Source organism: Pimephales promelas, chromosome 2 (genome assembly GCF_988280905.1).
Source record: "Pimephales promelas chromosome 2, fPimPro1.hap1.1, whole genome shotgun sequence".
NCBI classification, from domain to species: domain Eukaryota; kingdom Metazoa; phylum Chordata; class Actinopteri; order Cypriniformes; family Leuciscidae; genus Pimephales; species Pimephales promelas.
Window position 1 is genome coordinate 6680027 of NC_142770.1, and position 6677 is coordinate 6686703.

The window sequence follows — 6677 nt, forward strand, 5'->3', positions numbered from 1 at the left end:
AAATATTTTATCAGTTGCTGTTTTCCGTGGGATTTGAACCTGTGACCTTGGAGTCCTTAGCGGAGTGCTCTACCATTTGACCTACTGGACTGATAAAATATTCTTTGAACAATCAAAAACTTTTCTATTTCACTTTAAGAGTCTTTTTAGACTTTTATTGAAGTGCACGTGTTGAAAAAAGAATAAACATTTTATTTAAAGAGTAACTACTAGACTGCAGTAGATTGAAATTGGAAAGCAGACATTCAATATAGTTAAAAACAGCATCGTTCTCTCTGCGGCTCTGCTGTGTCATCAGTTTGAGACTTTGAGAGTTCCTGCTATTGTGTCTACTAAAGATAAAAATGTTCACGTTTAAAAGAAAACAAAATTAAGTTAAAAGTGGTCATTATTTATTTTTATTGAGTGTGTTAACACAATTCTCTTGGTTTTTTGTACCACATAATAATTAAGAGTATTTGCTAAATATTAAACCTTGTCATATAAAGCATCATGCACTGACGCGTCTTTTTGAGAAGAGGTGTGTAATTACTTTTCTAAGTGATTGGACAGTTTTTGTACAGCAGATGATAAACAAGGTCCTTTAAAGGGGACTTGAGCCATCTACAGAACAGAATATTATGAAGACTTGAGGTTGGGCTATTTGTCAGTATGCGCAACCACTCTAGCAATACTGTGTTAATAACAGTCAAAACACCTTAGAAATTGATAGAAAACCAGTAAAAAATACTCAGAACACATTTGCAACCACACAGTAACGCCCTGGCAACCACCTACAATGGCTTAGCAACTGCACTGAAAACCACGGAGAAAGCCCTAGGAACCACATAACAATCCATGAAAAAAACACTCAGGAGTCAGAACACCTTGGCAACTGCATAGCAACTCCCTCGTAACCATACATAGACATATACACTAGACCTCACCTTGGCTACGGCAGTTCATTGGAAGGAATGCGTCAATAGAGCCGCCATCTTGAAACAGGGGAGCCCCTCCACTTTAATGCATCAGCGTCAATGTAGTAAACACAGGTCTAACGGAAATAAAATCCCCATAAATCATCATGAATGCGATTTTTCTTGTTTTTTTGGTTTGTTCCAACGGTCAGACATGTATTTATCATTGATTCCAGAAAGAAAATATATATATTTTTTAAAAAAACATTCTTCCTAGTTCAGATTTCATCCGTGAACATCCGCTGCACAAAAGTCCGCCACTATCAATGAATTCGAAGTAAAGGCAGAGATAGCAGCGTTACCTATATACTTCCTATGACAAGAAACCTGTTCCAAGATGGCGGCGGTTTTGACGCATGCTTAGAACCCCAAGGTGAGGTCTAGTGTATATGTCTATGGTAACCATATACTGTAGCAATGCAAATTTTCTCAAGGAAAAACTCATCTAATACTGCAAAATATGCTATAATAATAAAGTTATTATAATAACATAACCTACTAACTTTATCTTATTATGTTACTCTAATTCGGTTTTTGTAATATGGTGTCTGTCAAAAAAAATGTTTCCGATTTGTTCAAACACGTTTTTGGTCGCTGAATGACTTTCTGAGGTAAATAATATTGTTAATCTGTTTTATTGATCGATTACATGAGACATTAAACGGAATTCTGTCGGTTTTACTGTATCTTTCAACATACCTCATTCATATTTCGTGTAACTAGTAAAGAAAGAGATGATCAGTTCACGTCACTCACGCGTGCTTGCCTTTTCTCTGTGATGCGGTAAACACTGTGCTTTCGCGCAAGATTGAAGAGCGCTAAAACTGTCTATTTTAATTTCGTAATAAAATGTATAGAATGTGAAATCTGAGACTTTGTTTCATATCATATTGCGATTTATTGTATGCCGGTAGGCGCTACAATGTCCTGTTCATTTATCAACTTAAAACAACAGATAAAAAGATCGATTATGGGATTTAAAGGCACACTGTAACTTTTGGCCAAAAGAGTTAATGTATACGAGTAATTTTAAATGATTTCTCAGGCCAATATACGCTTGATAGGGGCTCCCCTCTTGAAATACCGCTTATGTGAGTTTGGAGAAGACGCCGTAACGTGACGTCTTTGCCCCAGGTCATGTGACCTGGAAAACGTATCGATTTACGACCGTCACGTGACCACAGGCTCGGAAGAGTCAAGGAAAAAAAACGAGAAACTGACCGCGTGAGAAAACCAGACAAGAGTCTCACTCGGTCAGGCTTTCACTTAAAATAGGATAAGAATGAGCATCAAACAGAAATAACCGGGCACGCGAAGCTCTTAAAGGGGCCACACCTTATTTCTACTTGTTATTTACGACAGTACAAGTACTCCATAGCAAATCTAGGGGCCGCTGTTTGACAAAAACGGAATTCCTACATAATGTACCTGTAAGAATCGATATCGTTCATAAAAATGAGAATAGTACATTAAAATAAAGAAAAATCGTTTTTTTTTTACCCAGCCCAACCGCATAGCGACACCTAGTTAGTAACCGGATAGTAAAACCTAAGTAACTGCATAGAAATGCGCTAAAACTACTGAGAATACACTTACAATCACATACAATGCCTTAGCAACTACTCAGCACTAAAAACCACACCAAAAACTTTACCAACTGCATAGCATTCTATGATAAATCACTCAGAATACCTTAGCAACCACATAGCAACACCCCAGTAACCCAGAAGTGCGCTAAAAACTCCTAAGAGTACACTTGCAACCACATAGCAACGCCCTGGCATTTAACTAACACTATCTTGGCGGTATCATACTAAAAGCCACTCACTGCACACCAATAAATCATACAACCATAGCAACCACGCACAACACCTTAGCAGCTACGTTAGAGAATATCTTAACGATCGTTTAGGAATGCATGAAAAAACACGCAGTCACCCTGGAAACCACAGAGCGACACCCTGGCAACCGCCTACAATGCCTCACCAGCTACATAGCAAAGCACAGACCCCCTTAGCAACCTAAAATCACTGCCCTGACAACCACCCACCAACTGCACAGCAATGTGCATAAAATAAGACACTAGCAGATCCTAGAACACCACCATAGCAACCACTAAAAATCCCTCAGCAGTCGCAATGCAACCCAGTACATCCTAGCAACCACATAGCACTGCCCTGGCAACCTCTGATTAACCATATGGGTAATTAAAATTTATCTTAGTGACATATTTATAAAAAGATATGAAATCCAAAACCATTTTCAATGAAGTCTCAGCTCATTAGAGACGCTTCACTCATGATTGTTTGGGAGGTTAAAAATCATTCAGCTCCACAGCAACAAACATAACATGCAGAAAACATTACAATGTTATTGAAGTTGCAAGGCTAGTTCAAACTGCCACAAAGCAAGTGCTACAAACTCAATGGCCCATATTTAATAACCTGAACGTCCAGCATTTCTTAGAAACAAAGTATACAGTCCGGCATGACCAAAAGAATAACAGGACGTGATGGGGTCAGAGCTACAATGCCCAGCGCTGGACACCTCAGCAGCACAGAGCAAATGTTTCCTGCCCTTTCCTCACTCATTTAATGATAAGACAGGGTTTGTAAATTACAGCGCTGACAAGCTGCATCAGTTTCCCCGAAGCGTGATTTAGTGCGTGACCCCGTGTGCGTGTCGGTAGTGGTCAAATAGGCTGTGAATGTTTCAGCAACAGGCCACCGTGCCACTGGGTTTCAAAGCAGGATCTAATATCGCTGACTCTCAGTCTTTGAGGGAACAACTCGGGCTGGAGAGAGGAGAAGAGGTTTTTTCTGTTTGCTCAAACAGGCCTTTTGGTTAGTCACGCGACACACTTTCGTTCTCGCTTGTCCATATCTTTCTGTTATTCATACAGATATAGCCTTAAAGATGTGAAAGTAGTTTACAGGCAGGTTTACCAAGCATTTCAAAGAAATTCAATTGCTTCTTTTTTTAAATATAAAACCAATAAAAAAAGAGCATTAAACAATATATATGAACAAAATTGTGTAAAAGAGTGTAGAGCTAAAACAAAAACCACACAAAAACATAAAAAAACAAAAAAAACATGCAAATTTACGTACCCTTCGGTGATAATGTTTTGGTATTTCAAACCTAAAATAGTTTTTAAGTAATAAATATTTTTTAAAAAGATTAGGCCTTTAAAAAATATAGCTTATTTTCAAGTAATAACTACGACTTTTGCCTGAATAAACGCTTAATTACTGCTTATTAACCCTCAGGTGCTCTTCGTTTCGGAGTCACACTTGTTATCTTCCCGGTCAAAAGTGACCGGACACCTAAAAATGAAACTTTCTCCATCCCAGTAAAACCAATGCAATTTATTTTTGTTCTATAATATTTATTCTTTTTAATTTAGTATTTTGAGACAATTTAAATGAATTTATTAATATTTATGCAATATTTATGGTTTATTTTTGCCATAGAAAAATATATATTATTTTCTGTATATATATTATTTTCTTCAAAAAAATATTAATGCAGTATTTTAGTTTAATATAGAGTCTAGGCCTTCAGAAAAAAAATATTTTTTGAAGAAAATTAGCACCATCTGGTTACAGTATAGAGAAAAAGCGTAGAATCATGGTGTAACCACTACAGCTCTCTATTGAGCGGCATGTGAATTCCCCAGCTGTTTATGAACACATTTTTGTTGTTGTTGTTGGTGGATTTGTATATATAGTTGAAACAATCTCAAAAACTATTTCTTATAAAAAAAATGACAAAAAACAAATATTCACACATTTTTTTTTTCTTTTTTTTACAATTTCCCATTCATTTCCTATGGGGTCATTTTTGACCAAAGACCACTAGTGTGACTGTTTTTTTTAAGACCACTTAGCATGCTCAGATCATGACTTCAATTTTTCTGTGTGTTCACATACATAATGCCATAAAAGTCACCAAGTTTCGTAACATCGTGCTGAAGCTGTGATTTTTAAAAATTCAAAACATACTTTTTATAATCAAAATTTATTGGTGTGCATGTGTATAAAAGTGTGTTTGTATGTGTGTGTGTGTTGGTGGGTGTGTCTGTTTTGCACTCTAGATGTTGTAGAGTGTCACCCCTTTCTTGCGGTGTACTTTTTTTTTTAGAATTGTGGCCGATTTGTAGATTGTACATACAAAAATTCAGAGAATTTTTTTTGTATCAATTTCCCATTCATTTCCTATGGGTTGTAATTTTTGACAGAAGAGCAAAAGTGTGACACATTTTTTTACGACCACTTAAATTGCTCGAATCATGACCTCAATTTTTTTGTGTGTTCACATACCCAATGCCATAAAAGTCACCAAGTTTCGTAATTTTCTGAAGAAGCTGTGATTTTTAAATATTTAAAACAGATATCTTTAATCACAATTTATTGGTGTTTTTGTGTATAAAAGTGTGTGTGTATGTGTGTGCGTAGGGGTGGGTATGTCTGTTTTGCACTCTTGATGTTTTACAGTGTCACCCCGTCAATGCTGAGCACTTTTTTTCTGCATCGTGGCCGATTTGTAGATTGTACACACAAAAATTCTCAAAGTTTTTGTGTTTTTGTCAATTTCCCATTCATTTATGGTCGGTCATTTTTGACCGAAGAGCACAAGTGTGACTATTTTTTTTACGACCACTTAGCATGCTCGGATCATGACCTCATTTTTTTTGTGTGTTCACATACCCAATGGAATAAAAGTCACCAAGTTTCGTAACATTCCGATGAAGCTGTGATTTTTAACATTTCAAAACATACATTTTTTCGGTCAGAAATGACCGAAGAGCACCTGAGGGTTAATAGTTAGTACGGTAGTTGTTTAGGTATTGTGTAGGAGTAAAGGAGTAGTTCACTTTTAAAAACACTTTAGCTGATCATTTACTCACCCCCATGTCATCCAAGATGTCCATATAATCGACTTCAATAGGAACCAAACGGTTCAAGGTCCAAATGAGAGTTTCAGTGCAGCTTCAAAGGGCTTTAAACGACACCAGACGATGAATAAGGGTCTTATCTAGCGAAACGATTGGTCAATTAAAAAAAGTTTAAGTTTTATAAGCACAAATGCTCTGTTCTGTGATGAGCGTTCGTGACTCGTTTATCAAAACAAATCTTTTTTTCGAGTCATGACTCGAAGGGTCCTAGATAAGTCCCTTATTCATTGTCTGGTGTCGTTTAAAACCCTTTGAAGCTGCATAGTTAGAAAAATCGTATTTCATGGTATGAAAAATGTTACTCCACGATAACAATATATCTCTAGATATATAGCTATTTTTAAGATTAAAAATAAAAACAAAGAAGCAACTTACAAATAGTTGCGCAAATACAATAGAACAAAGATAAAAAATTAAATAAACTTTAGGTTTTTCAGCTAGAATAGGTAACGCGTATTAGGAAATACTACAGAAATTGAATAATCAAGTGTATAATGAAAATTGTATAATTAAAAGTGCACACCGGTAGCCTTCACTGTATGAATCAAATATGAACTGATTCTTATAAAAGATACAAGCGATTCAATGCTGCTTTCCCTTTAAGACTGAATGCTCGTAACCAATTTACCGACATGCATCGGTTCTCTCCCAACTATTTATGCTTATATAAGACATAGCCGACTAAGTTTACGTGAATACTCCACACAACGGGCATTTTGACATTATTGTGCATCGATCTGAACATTCAAGCGCAATAAGATGTG